The sequence below is a fragment of the Talpa occidentalis genome, unplaced genomic scaffold (assembly GCF_014898055.3).
Source record: "Talpa occidentalis isolate TD23 unplaced genomic scaffold, MPIMG_talOcc4v2.1 talOcc4.9, whole genome shotgun sequence".
Taxonomy (NCBI): domain Eukaryota; kingdom Metazoa; phylum Chordata; class Mammalia; order Eulipotyphla; family Talpidae; genus Talpa; species Talpa occidentalis.
This window is the reverse complement of record NW_023605305.1, coordinates 36,250,403-36,273,943: the sequence shown is the minus strand read 5'-3', so window position 1 is coordinate 36,273,943 and position 23,541 is coordinate 36,250,403. Positions and strand designations below refer to the sequence as shown.

General features: G+C 47.7%; 1 protein-coding gene and 1 long non-coding RNA gene across 6 annotated transcripts in view; one reads left to right on the top strand and one right to left on the bottom strand.

Annotated features, from left to right (window-relative positions):
- KCNIP1 (potassium voltage-gated channel interacting protein 1) overlaps positions 1-23,541 on the top strand; it is a 342,320-nt gene that overhangs the window by 146,261 nt on the left and 172,518 nt on the right. The window lies entirely within an intron of this gene.
- On the bottom strand, positions 4,952-8,940 carry LOC119235451 (uncharacterized). Of its 3 annotated transcripts, XR_005122844.2 has the most exons (6): positions 8,651-8,940; positions 8,199-8,419; positions 7,863-8,098; positions 7,422-7,611; positions 6,572-6,660; positions 4,952-5,973 (listed from the first exon to the last, which is right to left on the bottom strand). It is a non-coding gene; the product is annotated as an uncharacterized LOC119235451 (long non-coding RNA). The 3 variants fall into 3 exon arrangements; XR_005122843.2 differs by having other exon boundaries at positions 8,199-8,940; XR_008550322.1 differs by having other exon boundaries at positions 7,863-8,094; positions 8,199-8,940.

The following is a 23,541-nucleotide window of genomic DNA, read 5'->3' as shown; positions in this document are numbered from 1 at the left end:
CGAACAACGTGATTGGGGTAGACAACAAGAAAGGAAAAGGAACAAAAAAGTGACAGTGATGTTTTGTGCTTTTCTGACTTTCTACGTTAATAAAAGGACTGTCATCAGAAATGGGGGGGAGCAGAATGGAGGCAGAAATGAGGCAGGAAGGTGGGAGAAAGGTCATAGAAAGCAGAGAGCAAGGATGAGGAAAAGACAAAGTACGTGGGGATCCAGTCTGTTCCCTCTCACCCCAACCCTGTCTCCCAAAAAGCTTCCCCATGAACATATCAGCTCACATCCCTCCCTTCTCCGCCCTTCCCAGCACACTCACTGTTGGTCCTGCATGATTTAGCAATTGATCACCTTGAATTGCTCTATAATTGCTCCCTGTAAACATGCCCTAACTCTCCAGTAAGAGTTCATTTTCCTCAAAGACCAGTACCTTCATTTCTGCCCATCTGGCCTTCTCTGAAGAACCCAACTCAGTTCTAGGCACATGATCAGTACTTGGTGATTTGAACTGACATTTCACAGAGATGCATGAGGGATTCATTGGGATACATGAGGGATCCCAATTAGCTTGGGATTCGTTAATTGGGATTAATGTAGCAAAGAAACGCAGTACAGTTTCGAGGAGCCCTACAGCATACCCACAGGATCTCAATGTCAAGAATGGTAGTGCAGTGCAAAAACAGAGCACTGCAGCTCACTCATGATTTCTGGAGAGAAAAGGGTATTAGGTTACCTGTCCCAGCTTCCAGCTTACCTCCTCCAAGCTGTGTGGTTTAAGCGAATTGCACATCAATTAACTTCATCTATAAAATAACAACAATCATGATATCAAGTCATTGGATATCATTCAGAATCATTTTCATATAAGCAGCCTCTTGACACTTGCATTTCAAGCATGCAGCACAGTGTCGTGCCTTGCGCATAGTCAGTCTTCAATAACGTTTGTGGAATAAAAGAATAAACTTACAGAACTCAGGCTTTGCTCTTGGATGAGCTCACCAGAGTTAAATTCCCATCACTGATGGCAGGCAGGGCTGTCAGATTCCAGGTCACCTTAGAAGGTACTTGCACTCACCTATGACCAGTCTGAACAATATACCAACCCTTCTTTTCTGGCAAGCAAGGGAGCCTCCTTGGCTCCTGCTCTCTTCAGGAACACCTGGATGTCAGCCTGGCCCTCCACGTTCTGCCCTGATTCTGCTTTGGCTGCTGAAAAATAACAATGGAGCAAATGGCAGCTCCCACCAGTGCTTCTGGAGTGCCCGCCTTCCCTCCTCAGGACCCTTTTGGTGCAGCAGGAATGGGAGGCACATCTCACCCCTGGAAACATTCTTCTTGGCTGAAGGTCCTCCCTCCCCCATCCTGGGAGAGATTATAGAAGTGGCTTGAGGTGCAGTGTCTCTCCAACCCACCTTCCTGCCTGGGCTAGTTACAGGTACTTACAGAGTCTGTGTTGATTGTGCTTGCAAAAGGAGTAATCATGTGCCGACCTTGTAGGTTTCTCGTGGCCTTTGGATATCCAGTGCATAGTAAGACTTCAATAGACGGTAGCAGCTACTAACTTTGTTATCATTTACTGTTTCTGTTCCTGGTGGAGCAATTCACGTACTAAGTGGTGGATAATGATAGACCAGGGACTTTGTGCATCCCTTTTTAGTGAAACACGTGACTTAGATTCACCTTGCATCTCCTGGTCCTGGAGCTCTGAGCCTGAGTTCCTGAAAGGGTCATACACTGTTGGTGAGGTCTTGAGAGAAATGAGGATGAACATCGGTATCTCAGTCTAAGTGCTGCTCTTATAAAGAATAAGATTTGGAGGCCAAAAGCAGGTAAATTTAAGTCCCAGATTTGCCTCTCATTGACCATGAGACCCCGGGTAAGTCAGTAGGTGGGCCTCAGTTTCTTTGTGCACCCAGATAGGTACCTAATAATAACCACATTGGCAACTTAGGAAGAGCATGGGAAAATAAAGTGTAAATGGAGCAAGGGTGAAGATTTGCCTCCCAGACAATTCAGAACTGAAGTAATGAGAAAACCAAAATAGTTTTTTGATTAGAGCTGCCTACTGTCCTTATCTGTCTCTGGAGTTGATTTTTTTTATTCCCCCAAACCTGGGAACAAAGTCAAGAAAAGGATGAAGGAAGGAACGGAGTGGGCAGTGAGAGTATGGAAGAAATAAAAATTTACAGAGTCCAGATAGCAGGTGGCCTGCCCAGAGCAAACTCTTGATAGAGGGAGAATTCTTCGGTGGTTGTAATTTTTATTATTACGATGGTTATTGTTGGTAAAAAGACATGAAAGGGAATCCAGGTGGAAAAAGCGAACTCAAGCCAAGACATAGGGTGATGGGAGCACAGAGAGATGGACAGAGCTTAGGCTGAATTTGGTCAAGGTTGCAGAGCACCACATGCAAGCTGCAAAGCGGCGACCAGCAAACCAAGGCAGACTGATCCTTCCCACTCCCAACCTCTAACACCACCAATGACGCTAGTCAAATAGGAGGAACAGTTTAAAAGGCGTGTGTGCATTTGGGTAGAGATAGAGAGAGCATGTATGGAACACCAGGCACTGTGCAGGGCATTTACCCTAAATTATCTCATTTAATTGTCATATAATCCTATGAGGGAGACACTTACTATTTTAGAGCTGAGAAAACAGAAGCTCAGGGGAGAAGTGACCTGCCCAAGGTCACCTAGCTGGAGTGCAGGGATGGAATTGAACCCTGTCTGTCTGTTCCTTAAGTTTCTGCTGGGACATCACTCAGAGACTCTATACCTACTACAGCAGTCCCCCCTTGTCTGCCGGGGATATGTTTATTTCATGACCCCCCAGTGATGCCCGATATCACAGATAGTGCCCAACCCTGTATATTACTGTTTTTTTCCTATACATGTATACCTACACTAAAGTTTAATTTATAAATTATGCAGTTAGATATTAACAATAATAAAATAACCAAATAGAAAAATTTAACAATATACTGTAATAAAACTGATGTGAATGTAGGCTCTCAAAATATCTTACTGCACATAATAATTTCAGACTTATATTTGACTGCAGTAAGTGAGATCGTGGAAAGTGAAACCAGAGATAAAGGGGGACTACTATATTTGCTTCATTTGACATTTAAGGAAATTGAGGTTCAAGAAAGCTGCTTCCCACAGTTGCACAACCAACATGAAGCAAGGCAAGACTAAATTCCAGTTCTCCGTACTGCCAGCTCCGTGATCTCTCCCTGGTGCCTCACACATCATTGGAACTGACAACAAGAATCTTCCATCCCTGCTCCTTCTCTTCCTGCCTTTCTTGGCTTTCTTCCAAAACTTTGGGGGAGCAATAAAACAACTCAAGAGACAGAAAAAGGATGTGGGAAGCTCAGGCCCCAAACCAATTTGGTCTTTATACAACTTCCAACTGAGTTGCATAGGAGACAAGCTCGCTGAGCCCACCCCCAAACCCACATTGTTCTAATAAGTCAGTGGGTAGCAAGCAGACTAAAAGGCTGCCATATATTGCCCCCCTCTCAGTCCAGACTCAACCTAATCCAGACAACTTAATCCTCCATGTAGTAGTTTATTGCACAGACTTAGTATCCAGGCAGTCCTGGTCTGGAATCTAGCTCTGCCTTTACTGAGCTGTGTGAGCTTGGCTAAGACATGTACTCTCTCTGAACCTCAAATCTTTCATCTATAAAATTGGGACAGTATCTCCCAACTAAAGTTGCTGGGATGATTAATAGAAAAGTTATGCACAATTCAAAAAAGATAAACGTATGCAATTTGCAGCAACATGGATGGAGCTGGAAGGGATCATGCTCAGCGAAATAAGCCAGAAAGAAAAAGAAAATTACCGGATGGTCTCACTCATAGCAGGAATCTAGAAAACTTAAATAAGGGACCAGGAAAAAGAATATAAGAAAGAAAATATCAAAATCAACAAACAACTATGAACCAGAGACACTCTATGGGGGCTAGGGGGCGGGGAAAGGAGAGGTTGGGGTCAAAATAAGGGGGTTGTAATTGTATGGGGAATATAAAAATAAAATTTAAATTAAAAAAAAGAAAAGTTATGCACAAAATACCTTTTCCATAATTGTCGCTCATTGGAGGGTTAACAACTGTCCTGTTGTTACAGGATTATTATGGTTTGACCCAGTGAGTCTCAGGCTATAGACATGATAAATATAGGTTCACAATTCTCAGCCCTCCCACAAGTTTGGCAGTCCCTGCCATGTGCCATCACTCCATTGCCCATTACTCATGGCAGACAATGATCACTTATCACAGTACTTTTTCCTTCTGAGCTAGAATGTAACTCAGAATCCTTATTAACTTCCAGGCAGTTATTAACAAATGATTACAGTTGGTATGGAAAATAGATGAAGTTTAATTGCCTTCCAGTTCTGATCAAGTTCACATTTGCTGTTCCCTCTGTGCAGACCAGGCTGTCTCTCTGTTGTGTCTCCAGATGCTTTGTAAGTGCATGTCTCTGTGTATGTGTGTGTGTGTGTGTGTGTGTGTGTGTGTGTGTGTGAACTCCTCCTCTAGGCTGAAAGATCATTCCAGATGTTTGTTTTGGTTTATTTGTACAAATCTTTGTACTTTCAGGATCCCACTTGCAATCTCATTCCTGTGGATTAGAATCTGCAAGTAATATCAGTGCATAGCTGGGGGGGAGGTGGATGGATATCAAATTAGAAATAAAAAAATAAAATCCACATAGAGCACACACCATCAGCCATCCTCAGAGTGACACAAAGATGGTAGCTGAATATGAATTTGAAGTTTCAGACATTTAACATTCCATTGGCTGATGTCTATAATCTCAGAGATAGTCTTAGAAGAATTTATTCTCTAGGGTAATGCTAGCCGCTATAACAAATAGAACCTTATATTTCAGTGACTTAACACATACAATTTTATTTATAATTCAGATAGAAGTTCAATGTGAGTGGGCAACCAGTTTTGTTTTTTTTTTTCATGTGGTCACTCAGGCACCTAGCCTCCTTCCATCTTGTCACTTCCCAAACCTCAGAGTCTCTTTTTCATCTAGTTGAAAATGGGACACTGGTTCCTAACCACTATGAACATTCCTCATGCTCAAATTTCATTGGGGAGAATTTGGTCCATAACCCATTCAGATGCAGGGGCAGTGGGAGTGGATAGAGGTTGAAAATGAGCTCTCTGGTTGGGCCAGCAACAACTCTGTACTCTTGGATGCACACAATGGAGAGAACACGTTGAAATGCCACAGCCAGTAGACGGCAATTTGTTGATGGGCACCCATATTGGCTGGAGTCATGTCTGCGCAAGGTGTTTATGTCCAGCTGCTGTTTGGTCATCTTGGGCACAGAGAGCAGCAGCTTCAGAAGCAGAGATCAACTAGCAGGGTAAACACTATACCTGTCCAGGGAAGTATTGCCCTGCCCAGGGATGTGGCCTGTTTGATCCTGGTGTCAGCTACCTCCCTTCCAGGGAAAAAAATGCAGCAGATGGTCAGAGCTTGATGCCACTAAACATTCAAGTGGTTCAACCAGCCTCCAGATGATTCTAAATTCATCAGGAAACTTTCTTATCCCAACCTGCCTCCCCAGGGATGAGGCAGTGCTGGTCACGACCATTTCAGCAGCAATCCTCTTTTCCATGGCAGTTACATTTCTCAAAGTGCTTATATTTTGGTCTCGTGATCTGGGTTAATGGGAGTGTTCTCCTAACAGATGGATCCTTTCTGGGTATGCCAGCAAAATCAGGTTTCCGGACCACCAAGACTGGGGGCCAGAGCCTGGGGAACTTGCCAAGGTAAATGCCACCTTGTGAGGTCTCTGGGAAGCAGCCAGCAGTCTCCCTGGGCATCACTCCTGTCTCATCACCAAGCTTCTCTGGCCCACCCATGAACGTGTGGGAGCCACATTCACAGCCCTGTAGGTCTGGGTCTGTTTCCAACTGTACGTGGGACCTTCTGGCAGCTTCTTCATGATCTCTGTCAGGAAGGAAGCAGGAAGGAGAGGAGGTGAGAAAAAAACAATCCCCTACTTAGTTTTCCCTCCAAAGCATACCTTGTGAGCCTCGTCTGTACAGGATTTGGAACAAAGGAATCCTGGTGCTTTGATTATCGTGTCTGCAACGGTTGTTGAAATGAGTCTGACACTCACCAGTGCCTTAGTAGGAATTATAATTACATTGGAAAACCCGAGGCAACCGAGTAAACTGATTAGCTGCTTGCTCTGAGTTGATAGATTTTCCCCCCCTGTGGGTCATAAATAGGGCCATGAGAGATGGCAGAACTCCTTGGGTGGGAGCAGTCCGTGTGGGGGCTGTATACAGCCGAGAATCCAAACTGAGCGTTACTGAGAATCCAAACTGAGACAGACCATCAGTTGCCCACCTGCTCTTGCCTGGGGTGTCTTGGCTCCCTCGGGCCAGATTTTGTGCTCTCATCTGCAGGGGAAGGAAGCCCGGCTAAGGTGAGTTCTAAGAGCAGGTTGATAGTGATTGGACTGTTAGGTGATGCTCTGGGAAGTCCTCCCCCAGGAAAGTTGAAGCTTTCTGCCAGGCATAATTATTGCATGGATAATTACACGATTCAGAGCCTGCTGGAGAATCTTGAGCTGGTGCCAAAACACAGAGGCAGGGTGCTGGGACTGCGGCCGGTGACTGCTTCTCAGAGCTGAGTTTCAAAGAGGAGGGTAATGGTTCAGCCTCTTAAGAATCCTACCTGGCAGGCCAGGACTTGGCAAACATAAAGCCCAGAGAGGAAGGAAGCTGGTGAGTTCTCTTTTTCTGCCCACTTTCTTAAAGGAAAGTCCCCCAGAGTTCTAGCCTCTCATGGACTCCCTCCGCCCCACTCCTTCCTCCCTGGGAAAGCCCATCCCTCTCCTTAACACCTATAGGCTGATGACGGTCAAGTTCTCCAGCACCCACATCGCCCTCTGACCTCCAGACATGCATCGCCAAGTCATGTCAGGCATCTCCTGCACTCAGCAGCCCCAAACTACACTCTTCTCCTCCTTCCCCAATCTATCCCTCCATCCGTATTCTCCTTTCTGCCAGCAGCAACCAGCACCCAGACCAGATCCCCAGGGAGAAACCCAAGAGTCCCTGGCAACTTGTTCCTTCTCCCCTACCACCTGCAAGGCATGTGAGGCCAAGTCTTGTCAGTTCCACAGCAGTCATGTCTCTTGTCTCCCTGCCCTACTTTCACAGTCCAGGGACAGGCCCCAAGATTTTCTCTGGCTTCCCTGTAGTTGCTTCCTCACTGGCTTCCCTATCTCCGTCTCTACCCTGTGGGACCATCTTCCCTGTTTGGCACCTTGCAGTGGCTTCCCCTTACGTCCCCCAAGCCAACTCAACCCCTTCGGGCTATGCTCAAGGCCCTCCAAGCCCACCAGCCCCAGCACTGTGTCTCCTGCCATAGTCACAACAACCAACCTGGTTGGGTGTCTCTGTGTACTTCTTGGTCCTCAGGTGATGCCTGTAAATATCTGTGTGGAGCAGGAGGATGTCAGAGTGTGTTTCAGGCTTGGCGTCAGCCTATCTGGATTTGGATCTCACCTTCATCACTTGATAACTCTGTGGCCTTGGGCAAGTCATTTACCCCTCTGTTTTTCTTTCTTCCCTTCTATAAACAGAAACAATAGTAACAACAGAACTTAACCCATGGGATCATTGGAAAGACTCAATGTAATAATTCACATCAAGAAATCAGAATATAATTAGTCCCTGGTAGGTAGCAGTTTTATGAAAGGGTTGCTGCGTGTTCCAAATCAGATACTCACAAAATAGCAAATCCAGAAAAAAACAGATTTCAACTAGTCCAAGCCTTCATTTCACAGAAGGAGAAACTAATGACAGGTGAAGGGAGGGTCTTACCATGGCTGCTTAGCAAGCCTGACTCCTAACCCCAGCCCAGAGCTCTGAGTCCTGAAGCCCTGCCCATGAAGTGCAGAGCTGGACGGCTCCCTTGGGCTGCACGGTCTCTGCTTCTCCCAGACTCTTCAGACATAAGAAGGAAGAAAAACTGCAACTTGGTTTCCGGCCAGGTTAAACAAACGAGGAGACATCTGTTTGCAGGTACAGCTGGGTGAGCTTCCATCCAAAGAATCTGTCTAAGACATTAGAGTTGTAATGAGGCCCTGGGCTCAGTCTGAGGCACCCCATTTACAGCATCCCCATTGTGTGCCCAGGAGTAATGGAAAAAACCCGTACCTGGAGAGCCAGGGGCCTGGGCTCAGGATACAGCTCTGTCCATGGGTGAATTCCCATCTCTGATTTCCAAGGGGCTTGGCAGAGACTCTGCAAATTGCCTAGATCCTAAGTCAGCACTCAAGTAGTTGGATGACCTTGAACAAGTGACTTTATGTCCCCAAACCTTACTTGTTCTTCTGTGAAACGGGTCCTCATAATAATAACTGCCTTATCCAGGTGTCCTGAGGATAAAGGAAACAGTCTGTGTACGCTCCTTCCCCCCAGGTAGTGCCTGAGATTTAGCAAAGCCTTAACACACATCTTACAATGGGAGTATCCAGCCCTCCTGTCTGCAGAGAACTCATCTCTCTACATTATCAGGCTGAGTTCCCTCCCTGGAACACCACAATGAAAACCCTACATTGGTCTTTGCCTATCGCACTTTTTCCTCGAGTTAATTCTGGAGCCTTGACCTTTCCTGCTGGGTGTTTCTCTGACTCAGACTGCGATGTCACCATGCCAGCCAAATGTGGTGACAAGGCCCCCTTCCCAGGCAACTGAGAAGTTTGAGGCAGGAGTGTTCTGGAAGCATCTCTTGAGGTGGGAGGGGGGAGGTGAGCCATCTGACTCCCCAGCATCTGACGGTTGAAGGGAGTAATTCCAGAGATGTCTGCCTCTGACGTCTCCCTCAGCAAGGGGAGAGGGTGTTCGTTCAGGGAGTCCCGAGCTCGTGCGGAAGCCTCACCCCTACACAGGGCTTTGTGACAGAGTCACCAGGGAAACGGTGATTCTGCCAAGAATCTCAGAGCCAACCAGACTGATCTCCTGGGGGCGACACGTACACCGTGCAATTGCATCTTACAACCACTCTTGGAATTTCTGGCAGGTGCCAGGCTCCAGCTCAGCGCTGCCTGGTCTCCTGTACCAGCGGCTCCCACTGCCTGCCTAGAGTGTTTGGGCACCTTCCCCACAGCTGAGTTCAAAGCTTGGCTCCCCATTCCAGCTGTGTGACCTTGCCGGGCTCATGCCCCCTTCCTGGGGACCTAGTTTCCTCACTTGTCAAAATCAGTTTATATGTTGTTGCTCTAGGGCTTAGAACAGCATCTGGCCCGTAGTGCATACTCTGAAAAGTCAGCCACATTGAGCCTCTGTGGTAGCCATTTCTGTGGCTACCATGAGAAAAGGGGGTCCATGAAGTCAACAGACAGGCTGGAGCTGGACTTGAACCCAGGCCCAACAGATTCCGAGTCCTGGGCTTTTGTGCTTTTTCTGGGCTGTGTTGGAGGGGCCCTTGTACGGGGTCCCTTCATCTTCCTGCATGTCAAATATGTACTGCCCCTTTTAATTGGAGATCTGTCCTTCTGCATCTTGTAGATTTTCTGGGATTAGAGAATCTCCAATATAATCCAGGTAGTGACATCTGGGAGGGAAAGATTGCAATATCATCAGTTGTTTTCATCTGATTCCCACTGGGACACCTCTGTCTAGCCTTGCACCCACACACTTCATCTGGCTAGCCACTGATGTGGGTGCTGAGATGTGGGTGCTGGGGAAGGGCATGTGAATGTATAATATGTATGCAAATCTCCAGCCCAGGGACCCTTCCACACTCCCAGGCCTCCGAGGTGTACAGTTCAAATTTATACCTCTAGCAACCACTTCCAAGGGTCTCAGATAATTTGAAAATAGTTTAAAATGCCAGTGTCCTTTGGGACTTGGCATAATCATCACCTCCTCCAGGAAGCCTTCATTTCCCTTTCCTCCATCCCAAGACTGCTATAGGTGGCCCTTCTCCACCTCTAGGATGTCAATACTCACCCTGAGCCCAGCATGGAGCTTCAAACCATGAAGTTTTAAGGTCAGACATTTAGCTTCATGCAGCTCACAATGAGTGACATATGGCAGGAAATTAATGAAGCTATTTATTTGCTAATATTCTGCTTTATTACAAAAGAGATTTGAGGCAACAGAATGAATGAATGTTTGCAGAGATGAATTAGACTGAGTCCAAGTGGTGGCCCAAGAGAAATTTCCTGGACACCCCATCAGGAAGACCCAGGTGAGAATTCGGACACTGGGCCTATAGCCTCCTAGAGCTTCAGTATCTCCCACATAAAATGGGGCTCTGAATGTTATGAAGCCATGTGCTTATAGCTGTGGCAGATCCAGGCTGATGGGACTGACAGTGGCCTTTTAAACTATTTTCAAATGAACTGAGAGCCCTGGAGGTGGTCTCTAGAGGTACAAACTTAAATGGTGCACCTTAGAGGCCTGGGGGTGTAGAAAGGTCCCGGGCTGGAGTTCCATGTGTGTTATACACTCACACACACTTCCCCAGCATCCACATCTCAAAATGACTGCATTTCCCTCTCTCTGCCATTGGGTTCTGAGGAACAGCAAAAATATTTGAAGAACCATATAAAACAGAACACCTCTGTTTGGAGAGTAATATCTAATGTCATGTAGCATTTATTGAGGTGGGGGGAATGGACAGATCAGCGTTTATTTCAAGAGTTTCAAAAACAATTATCGTGTACACAATAGTTTCAAAGGGGTCATTTTATTTTCAGTTGGTCTTCACTGCATGTTATGGGGTGATGGATGCTGCAGTGGTATTTGTGAGTGGCAGGAGGATTTGGGAAGCTTCCTGAGCTCTCCTCAGAGCTTGAAGGATTGACTGCAGTAGGAACTTGATGAATTTTGCCTGGGGCTTGTCCTGAAGGAAACCTGCAGCTCAGCAACCAATCCCACCCAAGCAGCTGTCGTTCAGCTTCCCAGCTGTTCTGGAACCAGAGGCTGTGGCTCCCAGCCCACAGGGCCCCCTGAGCTCCCGTAGGAGCCTGCCCCAGTCAGCAGGCCCTTTCTAAGGAGTAAGCAGCATGGTATCGGGATAGCTGCTTCAGCCTCCCAATACCATCTGGCACGTGCTAAAGCTGGGGCGCTCCTGTTAGCTGGTGACCTTCCTCATTTGAGAATGGACTACCCTTCCTGGCTGGCATGTGGGGTAAATGAGACATGCGTCTAGTGCTCAGGGCACAGCAGAAACCCAGAAAACTTATTCATCCTCCTAAGTGTCAGGAAAATGATCGGAAAGAACCTTCCAAGGGAAAGGCATTGCTGATGATGCCTGCACCAGGCTGATTTGGAGAGGTGGGGGCTTGTCAGCTGTCCCTCTCCCACTTGATGCTTATGGGTAGGGAATCTGGGACCCATTCTGGGACCTCAGGATATCATGGGATCACAGATATGCAGTCAGAGAATCCAAGGGTCTGAAAAGACTAAAGGCAATTTTTCACTTGGGAAGGAACCTGGAAGAGACTTCTCTCAGATTTGTGGTGATATTGTCTCTGAATGCATAAGGGGGTGTCGTTCCAGACAGAGTAATGCTCTGAATTGAGAATGGAGCCCACTGGGACTCCTTCCTAACAGAGCCAGGCAGACTTATTGGCTAAGAGACAATCATTAGCCTCCAAGATGGGCCCATGGCTCCTTTACAGGATGAGGGCATTCACTCTATGCTAAGACATTTTGAGTTTCAAACAATAGAAAACCAACTCTCACTGGTTAAGAAAAAAGGGGAATGCACTGGCTCAAATAAAGAAAAGACCAGAGTAGGGTTACCTTTGGTCACAGCTGAATCCAGGGGCTCAAAGAAAATGGCAAGAATCTGTTGATTTCCAGTTGTAGTTCTGCTCTTGTCATTCTCAGGGAAACTCTAACCTGGAGTAGGTGAGTCACTTCCAGCAGGTCTAGGTTTGCATCCTGCCAGCTCAGCAACCTCATGGAAAGGACTTCTCCGTAGTTCTAGGAAAAGGCCCAGGACTGGCTCTCATTGGCTATGATTGGCCACCTGCTACTCTTCCTCTGGGAAGGAAGAATTCTTTCCCAACAATAAATTAACTGTATTTGGAGGAGGAGTACTCTTACAAGAAGGGGAATTGCTGCTGAAAGAATAGGTGTCTTGCCTAATTAAAGCATGCAAGGAATGTCATACCCAGCCACTGCTCAGCCTAGTCTCAGGCTGAATAATTGTAAGTTGTTCTCCCTTGCATTTGTGGGCATCTACCTCCTATTAGGCTCTGTGTTTGCTGTTGAATGTATAGTGCATCTTTTTTTTTAAGATTTATTTATTTTATGCATACAAGAACTGAGGTACAGGCCAGAGGTGTGGGGGCTGAGAGGATTCACCAGAGATAGAGTGGGGGACAGAACAAGCAGTTGTACTGAAATACACTACTGAGGGGAGCAGCTGGCAAGCCAGGAGAGGTCTGCTGTGCCATATGGGTCACCTCCCTGGCCGGGGATCGAACTCATACTCCAGTGGCTGCAGGTAGCTTCATAGTGCTGAGACTTAACCCCTTGTGCCACCAGGGAGGCCCCCAGTGCATCTTCTTATGAGCCTCTGACAGTGGCTTTTTTCATTGACAAGTGGCAAATGTAGACGTACGGGATGGGGTAACACAGTTGCCCAGAATTCAAGTATATAAATGGCAGTGTTGGGATTTGCACTCACACTAGACAAGAATAATAAGCTCATCCTGGAGTCCTGGTAGCCTCTGTGCTTCCATTTTATTTGCGTTGCCATCTAAACAATCTTATGAGAGTCTCTTATGTGTAGACTATTAGTCATGTAGTCTTTCCCCAAAGCGCTTTGAAACTTCATCCATGCCTTTGTCTTTAGATGTCCTTTTTCCTGCTCACGTGACCTGAGTGTTCTCTCTTCCAAAAAGCTTCCTCCAGCATTGATGCTGGAGGCAGGAGGTGTTGGAAACTCAGGATCTCTTCCCTCTACCCCTTGGTTCCCAACTCATTGCAGAACACTGTTGGGTATATTGATTTCCCCTAGCTGGCCAGCTCTTGGGGGGCAGAGACTGTATCTCTCATTCTAGCATGTTGTACTGTGTCTCTCACTTAGTAGGTGCTCATTGCTTATCAAATGTTTCATTGTTTAGATGGCAACACAAATAAAATGGAAGCACAGAGGCTTCTAGGACTCCAGGATGAGCTTATCATTCTTTGGGATGATCTCATAACCAATAAGCAAAATCCAAAAAAGAAAACCTCATTTTATTACACTTGGTTTTATTGTGTTTCACAGATATTGCATTTTTTACAAATTCAAGGTTTGTGCAAGTCTATGCTGAGCAAATCTACGGATGCCATTTTTCCAATAGCTTGTGCTCACTTGTTGTCTCTTTGACACATTTAATTAAGGTCTTTATGGTGACTTCTAGATGCAGTGTGCACTCAATGACTTGTGCACACTTAATAGAGTCAGTATAGTGCAAACATAACTTTAATGTGCACTGGGAAGCCAAAAAGTTTGTGTCACTTGCTTTACTGTGATGTTCACTTCATAGTGATAGTCTGGCATCGAACCTGCAATATCTCTGAAGCGTGTCTACATTATTGCAGGATAGAAAATGCATCAGGTACTGTGCTAAGGACCTTACAAGCTTCTCCCACCACTCCTCCCAAACAGATTGATGCAGATATTGCTGAATTTGTAGATTTGGGGTTCAAGGAGGTGAAATGACTTGCTGAAAGTCTAGCACATAATGTTGCTGGATTTCCGGACAGTATGGTGCTGCCTGCCTCCCTCACACTCTCTGACCCTCATATCCAGGGTGCTGCCCACAAGATGGGTCCCTTATCATTTTAGGCTTCACAGGATCTATTGAGTGCTTTTCCTGTTTGGAGAGTCATCTACATTAGAAATTCTCCCTCCCCAAGATGGGAGCTCACACTCAAACTTCCTGCCACCATTGCATCAAAACCTAAGACAGCAGAATGCTCCATGTGAGGCTTTATTTGGCAGAGGTCCACCTGAAGAAGTGGATTGAATCCACTTTGTGTGAGGAAGGCAACTTTCTAGAGGCAGAAATGGGGAAGTTCTGGTGTCTCCTTCCTCATGAGTCCATGGTGCCTATGCTGAGCAACAGTGACTGTGGGGTCCTTCATAGAGAAGCCTGAATAGCAGGGCTTGAACATTGTTCCAGGTAGGGGGGCCTCCAGACCCAACCCCTTAAGCCTCTTGGAGCTTCTCTGAATCACTACATGCCTCTTAACACTTTCCTTCTCTACTCAAACCAACTCCAGTCCTCAACACTATAATTGACAACCAAGATTCCCTGCCTGATAGATACATCCTTAAACAGTGGACCAGGGAAGGTTTAGGCCTGAACCTGGGGGAAGGCAACAAGAGCTCTAGATAGTCAACAGCACCAGGGGAGGGGGTTGCAGCACACAGCCCTGTTAGAAGTAGGGAATTGGAATACCCATAGGCCTTTGGAAGACTTACCCTTCTTCATCAGTACTTTCAAACTCTGGTGTGCACAAAAATTCTGCTTGTGGTTAACATACAAATTAAGGAGGTCTGCACTGGGATCTGGGATCCTGTGCTTCCAACACCCACACTTTGGTTTATAGCCTCAGGTTTTGCTGACACTGCTGATCTCAGGACCATGAGTGAGGTAGTGAGGTCCCTGAAACCCTTAATCCTCTAGCAAAACATCATACATTACATAAGTGCCAGCTTCAATTTCATGAAATAATGAGATCAAATCCTCCCCTGGCAAGTCCACCACTAGCAATTATTCCTATCTTTGGTAATATCAGTCCTAAGACATAGAGAACTTCAAATCTCATAATTAGCATGCTTTATTATGCTGCTCTTGCTCTTAATGAGGACATTTTAATAATTTGCTTTGTTGAAGAAACAGGATTGGTTCCTTTACCCCCACAGTGCAGTATGATAGGAATGTGGTTTGCTATTTTTACCTCTAACTCAGCTTAGGGTGTGCCAACAAGGTGTGAGGCACTGCAGGAACCCCTAGGGAAGCAAGCCCTTGAAGCAGCCAGCAAGGAGCTATAAACATCCAATTTCTGGCCCCATCTTTTTCCAGAACACTTAACTTCCAAAATAGGACAGCCCTTTCTCTTTGCCCACTTTGCATAAACACTTCCCAAGTTTGGAATATGCTCACCACTACCACGTCTATCCATCTGACCACCTCCTCCACGACCTTCAAGACCCAGTTCCTCGATTACCTCCTCTAGGAAGCCTTCCTTGACCCTCCTTTCTAGTCCTTAAAGCAACCTAAATCATTTTAAAACTTTGCTTGGCTTATAACCTGCAACAGACTCAGAGTACGTACTTGGGTATGCAAGAAAATTTGCTTTCTTTATTGTCTGGTAGCTGAGCTCAGTTTCAACTTCAAGGCCCCATTCTGACAAGTGAAAAAAACAAATCTCAGTCAACTGAGGTTCCCCACCCATTTTTCTGGACTTGCATTCCTGGGTCAGGGCAATTTCTGCCATCTCAGGCAGGGGTGCCAAAGCATGCAGCAAGGTTGGGAGCACTGGTCCTCAGTCTTACATCTGTGCTGGCATCCACCCAGCTGTCCCTGACACATCTCCCCTCAGATCACAGCCCCAGGCCCAGATCCCCATCCCTGGGGTCTTCTTGTCATCTGAGCCTCAAGGGCTCTTGAGGATAGAGCTCAGTTGTATCTTCTTCCCCAGCCACCCCCAAAATTTATGAGAGACTCTCAACATTTATGAGAGAACGAAGAAATACTGGGCTTTTCAGGATGGGGTCCTCTGACACCACCTCAGTCCTATTGGCCTAGTCATTGGACAGACAACATAAAGCCATCCTGATGCCAGGATCACAGGCTGTGAGGCGATGTGACTGCCCTTTGTTCTCAGACCTGCCACTCCTGCCCTCCTGCCCTGGGGACTCAGCTGGAGGGGCCAGCCACAGTCCTTTCCCAGATGACCTCCAGCAAACACCTGCTCTTCCTCTTTCCCATTTGCTCCTTCTCCTCATCCCAGACCAGGTACCTCCTAAAGGTGGCAGGAGAGGAAGTAGAGAGGGTAAGATTTCTCTGTTTGGTTTTTGTTTTTGTTTTTTAGGAGTCTTTCAAACTCTGGGCTTTGGAAATTCAGAGAGCTCAAGAAATCAAGTCTTTCCTCTCTCAACTGCAGGTCTTTGCCTGTAGTTGTCAAAGTCTGTTTAGAGGCTCAGATGTAAGCAGTGCCTTCTTTGTGCTTTGCTTTCTCCAGGCAGACAGTGGGGAATACTGCTTGTAGCCCACCAAACTGGGGAGGGGGCCTCTGGGTTTTGAGAATACCAAGAACACACAGAGCCAGTATGCCCAGAGAACAAAAGGAGGCACCTCCCTCATCTCTCCATCCCAGGACCAGGGGCTGCTGCCAGCCACCACATGGCTGATGAGCATGACTGGGCTTTTCTGCACTGCCTCACAACTCTGTGGGGCAGGTACTACCTTCATCCTGGTTCTTCAGCAGAGGGATTTGGTAGCTTGCCTGAAACCAGGCGGCCAAAATCCACAGCTCCACCTCAGCCCCGTTTCAGGCAGTCTAAGTCTCCAGAGCTTGACCGCTGGCCTCTACTCCTCTTACACTCCGAAGGGCACAGCCCCTGAACTTGATCAGGATCAGTACTTGGAACCCGCTAGATTATTTCCTTGTGTGGCATCAGATCAGTAGCTCAATGCCTCTGAACCTCACTTTTTCATCTTTAAAGTGGAGGTAATACCCCTTTTAGCAGAGGGTGCAATGAACGCCAGATGCCCTGGGTTAAAACTGTTTGGTGGAAAGAGCTCCAGCGTTGAATCCCAATACCATTTTGCACAATTTAAATTTCATCTCTTAGGGCCTCCCCGGTGGCGCAGCGGTTGAGCGTTGGGTTGCGAAGCTGCCCGCGGCCTCTGCGGTGCCGGTTCGATCCCCAGCTGCTCCCCTACCACCGGAGGAGGGTCCCACATGGCGCGCAGACCTCTCCTGCCGCCCGCTGCTCCCCTCAGCAGTGTACTTCGGTCCTTCTGCCTGCTCTGCTCCCCGCTCTGGCTCTGGTGAATTCTCTCACCCTCCCGCGCTTCTGACTGTACCCAGTGCATGTATAAACAAAACAAACAAATAAATAAATAAAAAAAAAACATGCCTCTATTAAAAAAAAATAAATAAATAAATTTCATCTCTTAGATGGCAGCCCTCACATGTCCTATGCCTACTCCAAATGCCAGTCTCCTTCCTAATCCATAAAATGAGCACAGCCGAATCTCTAATAAACTAAATAGAAATGCTGGTTAGAGCTGGGAGTGGGGGCAGGTGGGCAATGAACTAGATAGGTCCCCTCAATGTAGCCTATGAGTGGCTGGTGGGGATCAGACTGTGTGTTTCTCTTGGCTGTTGTTTACTCATTGACTTGGTATAGCCCAGCATCACCTTCTAGTCTGGCTCAGTCCCAAAGAAGCCCCATATAAGACTGGTTGCCTAGTCCTAGGTGGAGGCCTGGGGACGTGAACCCACCAGGGAACATGCAGGTCTTTGAGGGTCAGGCCATGGCAGCCCTTTCCCCACACTGAGTAACTGACTGCAGGAGCCACGGCCTCCTCTTGTACACACTGGCCTGCATTTCCTCTGGTCTGCCAGAACGTGTTTATCCCACATCAATAGTCGCGTCATTTGTTTGTTCTCAAAGTTTCCCTTTCTCATTAGCTGCTAAATCTTCCCCCAAGGCTGCAGACCCTGTTGTCCCTGACTCAGCCAGCACAGGGTTCTTGGGGGCCTGTAGTCCCAGCTCCAGCCCCGGGGAGGGGGGGGGGGGGGGGGCTCAGGAGCGCCACCTGCTAGGCTGTGTGTGCAAGGATGCAGATTAGGTCAACTTCTGTCCCTGGAGACCGGGAGGGGAGGCTGGGCCTTCCACTCCTGACACAGAGGCAGAATTTCTTCTCTACCTCTGGTTCATAACTCCAGTAGGCCACACTGGGGTGCCCTTGGTGAGGGGAAGAGGGGGAAAGGCACGAGCTTTCTTTAATGTCTGATGCTACTCTGAGGTAGAGGCCACATAGTTTGGCCAGCAGCTTACATGGGATAGAAAAGAACCAGAAAAAGGTGTCTTTGTCCAGCTACTGTAACGAAGTGCCATAGAGGGGTTGCTTATATATAACAAACATTCTCTTCTCACAGTTCTGGAGTCTGGGAAATCCATGATCAAGGCTCTAGCAGATTCAGTGCTGCTGAGAGCCTACTTCTAATCATAGCCTACTTCATACATGACTGTCTCCCTGTGTGCTCATGTGGTGAAAGCGGGGAGAACACTCTCTGTGCCTGGCATATGAGGGCACTAATGCCATTCCCAAGGGTCACACCCCCACCACCTAAGCACCTCTCAAAGGCCGCACCTTCTCACACCATCATACTGGGATTTTATTTCAGCATATGAATCTTTTTTTTTTGGAGGGGGGAGAGTGTTGGAGGAAGGCATAGACATTCAGACCATAGCAGCAGGGAACTGGGAATCACACCTTTCTTTTTACCCCAACAACTTCTAATAGGTGCACGCGAACACCCAGCTTCTGTTGAGAAAGGACCAGAGAAAAGATGAGAGGGTGCTGGCCTCCGAGGTTCCCTCCGCATAATCCCAGACTCTGTCACTTGGCACCCTGCCCCAAATGCTCCCCTTTGTGGTAAACCCGCAAGTTCCTCTCAAATCCCAGACCACTGCCCCCCACCCTTACCTCTCACACTTGCTGAGGCCTTTCAGTAAAGACTTGCCTTCCATATTTATTCAAGGAGTGGGAATTAATATCATTGTAAGTCTTACTCAAATATAATTACAAAGGTAAATGTACTTTTGGAAAAAAAATCCCATCACTCATCTCAGACCAAATAAAATTTCTAGCCTCCATGATCTTCAGCTTGGTGTGAACTGTGCCCTAACAGTCTGTCAGAAAAGTATCAGGGCGGAAAGGGATTGTCTGAGGAATTACCTCTTCCTGTCCCACTAGTGTAGATATGAAGCTCAGTCTTCTCACCATGGAAATGGTGCTAATAATACCCTCCTGGGTGGTTGTCCCGATGACTGGAAAGGACCCCACCCAGAACCCAGCCTAGAGTGTCCTCTGAATCAAGTTCCATGAAGGCAGGCATTTGTTTGTTTCCAGCAGTATCCTGTGCCTCCCTCATGGCAGGTGCTTAATAAAAACCAAACCACTAAACCCTAAAACCTGGAGAATGAGAGTGGCCAGCTGGCTCATACAGCAAGTCAGAGCAGAGTCAGGATTCGAACCAGTGACCCCTGGGTCCTAGCTCCTTCCAGCAGCCCAGGGTAGATGAGGTTTACTGTCTCATTCTACCAACTACTGCTATCTGTGTGTCCTTGGGCACTGCCTTACTGTCCCTGACCTCAGTTTTCCCATCAGCATGATGGACATATGTTGGAGAGAGGGCCGGATGTTCACCTTAGGAAACTGGAAGTGCCCAGTCCTAACTTCCCCCAAGAGCTAACCATTTTCTGTCCAGTCCATAGCAGAATCTTTACCACCACCTCATCATCATCAAAATCCTCACTCCTCTGACCCTTCTTTTCTCTCTCCAACTTCCCCAAGGATGAAATGACAGGAAAACGTGCCCCAGCTGCTAGCCCAAGTCTCACAGAGTCAAGGGACCAGAGTCTCCCCCCTCCCTTCCACATGCCTACTGAGCTATTAAGGAAAGTGGCTGTGGCCAGGGCTGTTTCTCTGTACTTTAACTCCCCCTCACCTGCAGTGCCCTGGAGTTAAAATGACCTTAGCAAACAGCCTTATATATTATCTGTCTGGGACAGAAAATGGAGTCAAAGAGAACCCACTCAGAAGTCTGGAGAGCTGCGTGGGGTGGAGGGCGGAGATGGGGGCACAGGAAAAAGGCAGGATGACGGGAAAGGGCGTTAGGCAAATGGAGCTGGAGAGTAGAGTCAACCCTGTGGAGCTGTGCCCCTGGCTTCACCAGAATGGGGCTTCACCAGAATGGGGCTTCACAATGGAAGTTGGGGAGAGGGGTCATTCCTCAGCAGCCACAAGCAACTCTCTCCTATCAAGGGGAGATCCCCTCAAGATCTTTCTTTGGCAGAGAGCACTCCAGGTTGATGACTCAGAGACATAGCAGCTCTGATCTAAACATGGCTTCCAGAACCTTTTCTCCTCTTGCCAATGCAGAACTGTGCTGAATGATAAAAGCAGTCTGTTGCCCACACTCCCCACCAAGCCTGGTTTCTACAATTGTGATTCTGCTGTGTGACCTTAGACTAGTCATTTTAGCTGTCTGAGCACATGTTCCTTTAACCTGTAAGATGAAGAAAAAGAATACTCACCTCAGGTTATTGATGGGTGGAACAATGGGGGATAATATTGAAGAGCATGTGACCCGAGTTTTGTGATTGTGGGCCAGTGATACCATCTCTCTTAGCCTCTGTTTCTCCATCTGTAACATAGGCATGATTACATGTGTCCTGGCCTCTTTCCCCTGAACAAACCTTGGTGCTGGATGCCCCCTGTTGGGGATCTTCTCTTCCCTGTGGGCTGGAGAGGCTGACCTGGGAGGACCCTATAATGAGGTCCCTGCCTCTAGCTTCTGGCTGTTCATTTAGGGGGAAGCCCAGCAGGAGCCTGAGGGAGAAAGGAGGGTGGCATCAGGTATCTACTCTCAGGCTCTTCCCCTATAGGATTGCAGTGGGCTGCCTGGGCTCTCTCAAGAAAGGCCAATCTCTCTTAGGCAGCCCTCTCCACACAGATCTGTCTGACTCTGGGTGCTGATAGCTGCCCTCTGCTCTTGAGATTGGGATATCAAGGACACCCACTGTTCCTAACTGGGGCACTAAACTATCCCTTACTTTGCATCCTTGCTGACCCCACTTTGTTATACTCTCCCAAGATTACCCAATTTGAAGGGCCGCTGTGTCTGCTGAGGTCCTGACTGAAGCAGGTGCCCCTCTGGGCGCAAGCCCGGCACTATCTCCCTTCAAGCTTTTAAAACAAGAATGAGCTTAGCTGAGTTCAGCTCTGGGTTAAGCCCTTTGGAAACAAAATCTCACCTAACTTCCGCATAGCCTCAAAGGTGTTTCTAGGGTTCTTCCCATTCTGCAAATGAGAAAAGTGAGGCTCTAAGCAAGTTCTCAGCGAGGGCTGAGACTCAAGCCCTAACTGACTAACCTGCGTCCCCTCCTAGTGTGGGTGGAGCAGCTCTGAGTGTGGGGGACTCTAGCTTCCAAGGTGTGGTCTCAGTAGGCATGCCCCCTTTGCCATCGTGAGGAGCCTGGCAGGCCAACATCCTGGCTGACAGTTAAGCAGGGGTGATTTGATCAGCCCCAAGTGACTTGATAATGCAGGGACAAAGATGGTGACTATCTATCATTGCCATCATGATGCTGAATTCCAAAGCCTTTCTACAGGAGGTGGGGATGGGAAGCCCCCATAGCAAGTTCCTTCTTCACCACTGCACCTGCTTCAAAACTTCAACATGGCCTTGACTTTGAACTCTGCTGGGTTGGGAGGATTTGTGTAAACACACACACACACACACACACACACACACTGTTGTTCCTCCACCTTTCATCTCTCTCTGTCTGCAAACCTGCCTCAATACCCTCCCACCTCCTGCTTCTCCCCTCCCCTGCATGGAGCCTACTGAGGTGGGGAAATCATGCTGTTGCCTCTGGGATGGGCTTCAACTCAGCGTGAAAGGCATGAGTACAATGCTGGAGTCCTAGGCATTGCTATCAGGTGTGAGGGAAGTTGAGGGGGTATGAGGGATATGTAGGATACATGTCCCCTAGGCACTTTTCATGTCCCATCACAGCCCATAAGACCTCTAGTCCTCAATCCAGAAGCCTCCAAAGAGGCATAAAGGACACCCAGATCCTGCCCTCAGAAGCTCTCATTCATGGAGAAGACAGCCTTGAAGCAATGATCTCAGGTACTCGGAACCTGTGCTCCAGCTCAGGAGAGCCCCCCCTTCCTGGAAGCCCAGGAGGAATCCTCACTGTGTGTCCTTCTAAGACAAACACCCGGCTCATGCCCTTCACATCGTCACTCATTAACCAACAATTCAACGAGTCTGTTTCAACGAGTCTGCTTCTGGCCACTCCTCAACCTCCTTCGTCACCTTCTTCTCTACTGTACCCACGAAACAGTGCCTGATCCCAGGACTTCCTCCCTGGTTCCATGCATTCTCCTGGACTTAGGCATCATCCACATAAAATATACAGGGCCTGTAGCCAATACGTATCTGGGCTCTTCTACTCCTCATCACCTCCTCCACTGTCTCCCTCTCCAAGTTCCCCTCATCTCTAGACCAGACTGTTGCAATCATTTCAAAGTGCCTCCTAGAAGTCACTGTAAACTCATTTGTCAGATTGTCATTCCTGGGCATTAAACCTTGCAGTGGTTTCCTTTGGCACTTGGAGTAAAATCCACACCCCTGATTATACCCTAGAGGTCACTCCAGCTCTGGTCCATGCTGACCTCCCCAGCCCAGCCCCAGTGTGTGGGGCTTCCTTGTGCTTCTGCAAACACCAGGTTCGCCAACCTTCCTAGAGCTGGTGGCTACTTCTCAGAACTCTGCTCTCAGCAAATATACCTCCCCCTCTTCTTTCTGACCATTCAAGTAGCCCCTGCCTCTACCAGGTGTCTATCCAGTCACCCTGATTTATTTTCCCAGTAGCACTTGTGCCATCTTACAAGGACTTTGAGAATTTGTTTGTTTGCTTGCCTGATATCTCTCACCCCCACTAGGCTTTGAGCCTCAGGAGAGCAGGGACCTGGTCAGCCTGTGAACCCCATCACTTCCCCACCTGGAACAGAGCTGGGCACTGCATAGGCACTCAGAAAGTTGTTTGTTAAAGAGCAAATGCCAAGCACGTAGCCAGGGTGTTGATTCAAGGTGCAATAATCAGTATAAATTTTAGCATATCTTCTAAACCCAGCTCTGTTCCTTCTCAGGGTGAGAATCTACTGTATTAAGAACTCAGTGAATAAAATGTATCCTTTTCCCTAACCTCATGCCCAAGCTGAAATGAGATGAGGTTTATTTTTTTTTAATAATCATGACCATAATAATCATAAAAATGGAATCATTCCTCACCCCGGATTCTGGCCTCAGCAGCCCCACCAGCCTGCTGTGTGGATCTGACCTTATTTCACTTCCGCTCTCTGGCGTGAGTTATTGCCTGGTATAAAATGAGGCTGCTGGTCTTTGCTGCTTCCTTCTACATCCCAGAGAAATCTCTCCTTATCACACACCCAGGAAACCTTAAGTGTGAGACCACTAAGATTTCCAGACAAGGAAACATACCTAGGAACTTTCCTGGGGCTTGGCTCCCTCAGCCAGACTCCTGCAAGGACCAGGCTGGACAGGGTACCCACTGGGGAGCTAGCCCTGATCTTCCTGCAAAAAGTCTCAAGAGGACCAGTGAGGCCCAGTGAAGTGGTTGCTGGGCATCTTCACGGCCCTGGGTTTGGCAACTAGAAATGTATCCACGTTCCTCACACAGTATCCTGGTGCTGAGTTACTATTCCAG